The following is a 3,933-nucleotide window of genomic DNA, read 5'->3' as shown; positions in this document are numbered from 1 at the left end:
GGTCTTTTTTGTGTGCCTATTCTCTATGAAATGTATTGCTGCAGTAATTATGACAATTTGTTGCATATTGTATTTCTATTTTTTAAATAGATTTCTTAGTTATCATGTAATTTAAATAATTGCAGTGGTGTTTTTTAATTACGACTGTGAAAAAAATAAAATTTCAGAGTAGTAAAATGTTTGTTTTGTTTGTGACAAAATTGTGCATGTTTTCAATTTTTTTAAGAACTAGTTTGGGCACCCTTTGATCACCGGCACGGTTTTTGAAGTACCGATTTGGTACTAATATTGGTTAAAATGTAAGTGATACCCATCTCTAGTGTTTACTTTGTGTAAGGCGGGGGTCAGCAACCCGCGGCTCTTTAGCGCCGCCCTAGTGGCTCCCTGGACCTCTTTGAGAGATGCGCAAGAATGGAAAAAATACATTTTTGTTTTAATATATTTTCTGTAGAATAACAAACATGACATAATTGTTAGAAATCCCACTGTTTATGTTATACATACTTCACTGATAAGAGTATTTGGCGAGCACCGTTTTGTCCTACTAATTTCAGCGATCCTTCAACTCATCGTAGCTTGTTTACATGTACAACTTTCTCCGATGCTGCCACAGAAAGACGTGTTTTATGCCACTCCTTCTCTGCCTCATTTTGTCCACCAAACGTTTTATGCTGTACATGAATGCCCAAAGGTGAGCTTTGTCGATCTTATCGATTTGCTGGAGTGCTCATCAGGCATATTTAGTCGATCCATGACTGCAAGCTAATCGATGCTAACACGCTATTTAGGCTAGCTGTATGTACATATTGCATCATTATGCATCGTTTGTAGGTATATTTGAGCTCATTTAATTTCCTTTACTTACGTCCTCTGTGTATTTAATTTATATTTGCATGTCTGACACATTATCTGTATGTAATATTGGCTGCATTTCTGATAGTTGTTTGTGTGCCATGTTGTTCCAGACCACAGCAAACGTTACCCAGCTTGCAAAGATTGTAATAAAACCATTAGAAGAAGACAGCCTGCCGTTTCCTTAAAATTGGACACACACATCTATACCTTTGGCCATTGTAATTCAGTAATTTCCAGGAGTTGTCTCATCCTGTGAGAAGCATCCATTCTACTAATGATTTCCAAAGTTGCCAAAATGTGTAGAATAACAATTAAAATACAACATGTTTGTCAACAAAGATTTGCGTCAGCCTTTGATAGTAGGCTAACATAGCTAATATAGACACTTACATCATGTGTTGCCTTCATTATAACACTTATATAAGGCTTTTAATTTTTTGTGGCTCCAGACAGTTTTTTGTTTTGGTATTTTTGGTCCAATATGGCTCTTTCAACATTATGGGTTGCCAGCCCCTGGTGTAAGGCAAGGCAAGTTTATTTATAGCGCACAATTTCTACACAAGGCAGTTCAAAGTGCTTTACAGAAAATTGAAAGAAGGCAAACATAGGCTATACTACTGCAACGCACTTCTTGTCGGGATCCCCAGCAAGAACATCCTGAAGCTGCAATACATACAGAATAGTGCTGCTAGGATCCTGATGAGAGTGCGGAAATATGACCATATCACACCAATTCTCAAATCGCTTCACTGGCTTCCTGTTCCACTCAGGATTGAATACAAAGTCTCCCTACTAACCCACCAGTGCCTCCATGGAAATGCCCCCCTCTACCTCAAATAACTACTCACCCCCAAATCCTCCGCTCCGGACAGGCTAACCTCCTCCAACCTCCGAGGACAAAGCTACGAACAATGGGAGACCGGGCTTTCTGCTCCGCCGCTCCCAGTCTGTGGAACACTCTCCCCGACCACCTGAGGGCACCACAGACTGTGGATGCTTTTAAAAAAGGCTTAAAAACCCTTCTTTTTACAAAAGCCTTTTTTTAGATATATGCATACTAGTTCTAGCTCAGGGGTCGGCAACCCGCGGCTCCGGAGCCGCATGCGGCTCCTTGACCACTCTAATGCGGCTCAGCTACATACATGCCGACCCCCCCGATTTTCCCAGGAGACTTATGGATCTCAGTGTCTCTCATAGATTACTCCCAGGGAAAAAATAATCCTATTTACACTCTAATTACTAAATAAAGGGCATGCCCTAACTGCACTGCAGCAATTGTCCTCTATAGCATTTACATACAGCGTACCAGTCTAGCCACATGTTGCATGTTGTTATTACTTGCACACACAGGAGACAGCAAAGCATACTTACTCATCAGCCACACAGCTTACACTGACGGTAGCCGTATCAAACAACTTTAACATTGTTACGTTACAAATATGCGCCACACTGTGAACCCACACCAAAAAAGAATGAAAAACACATTTCTGGAGAACATCCCACCGTAACACAACATAAACACAACACAACCATTACCCAGAATCCCATGCAGCCCTAACTCTTCCGGTCTACATTATACACCCCCGCTACCACCAAATCCCCCCACACATCAACCCCCCCCCCCTCTCCGTGCGTTGGTTGAGCGGAAGAGTTAGGGCTGCATGGGATTCTGGGTATTGGTACCGTCAGTGTAAGATGTGTGGCTGCTGAGTTAGTACGCCTTGCTGTCACTTACGTGAGCAAGCTGAAATTGCATTCTACGTGTGGCCGGGCAGGTACACTGTTTTGGCAGACTGTAGAGGGCGCCAAATGCAGTGTCATCACGCTCTGATATTCGGGAGTCTCCCGGGAAAAATGAGAGGGTCGGCAAGTATGACACTATCAAGTGCCATTCATTCAAAACTTGCGGGCTGCACTAACATCAAATTTCCACATTAAAGTGCGTGCCGGTGCGTGTGTCGGAGACCCCTGGTTAACATAGCACAAAGCATTTAAGCTTTGTATACGGTGTTTTTCTTTTAAAAAAATTTTTGTGGCTCCCATTACTTTCTTTAATTTTTAAAACTTGCCAAAATGGCTCTTTGAGTGGTAAAGGTTGCCGACCCCTGTTCTAGCTATTTGGCTGTTCTAGTTTTTATTTATTTATTTTTGTTTTATTATCTTTTTATTTTTATGTTTATTTTATTTTTATTTTTTTATTTTTTGTATTTATTTATTTGATTTTTTATTAATACACTGTAGCACTTTGAGGTTGTTTACTCAATGTAAAGTGCTTTTTTACAATTAAAATCTATTACTATTATTATTATTAAATAGAAATATGAAATCATAATTCCAATTCAAATAAGAAAACACAAGTTACATTAACTCATGTAATACTTGAGTTAATGATGTCATTTTGGTTCATTCTAACTCCGGAGCTGAGTTGTTGTGGATTACTGAGAGGCGATTTTGTGAGACAGACAGAACCATCCTGTGAATGTTTTTTTCAATATCATCTCCCCTGACGTGGTTGTATCCAACGGCGACCGTTATCACCGACTGAGAAGAGGTTCATGGTGGGATAATGCCACCTGGATGGCACCCCCCCCCCCCTTTGTGGAAACGAGGAGTGAGAAGCCGCAAACGAGTTAGCATGTCCACATGGGTGCAAGTTTTGTAGGGACCCACAAACACACACATTTACACGCACACACACACACACACACTGTGTGACAGTCACTGACAAACAACCCTCTTGACACACACACTCAGGCCAAAAGAACCAAACACACCCCCACAAAGTCAGCACGGTAACATACACACACATGCAAAGTAACATCACACACACACACACACACACACACACACACACACACACACACACACACACACACACACACACACACACACACACACACACACACACACAGATAGCGCCTTCAGACATTCTCTCAGTTTCTTCAGACTTGTTGATTTTATATTCAGTATAAGAAGCAGTATTTCTATTCATCATGGCTGCCACTAAAGCTGGATTCAGTAAACTAAGACTTTGTCATTTTTGCATCGACATGGTGTGAAAACAATATTTGGACCATT

The sequence above is a fragment of the Entelurus aequoreus genome, linkage group LG21 (assembly GCF_033978785.1).
Source record: "Entelurus aequoreus isolate RoL-2023_Sb linkage group LG21, RoL_Eaeq_v1.1, whole genome shotgun sequence".
Classification (NCBI taxonomy): Eukaryota; Metazoa; Chordata; class Actinopteri; order Syngnathiformes; family Syngnathidae; genus Entelurus; species Entelurus aequoreus.
The sequence above is the reverse complement of the archived record's forward strand: the minus strand, read 5'-3'. Positions refer to the sequence as shown.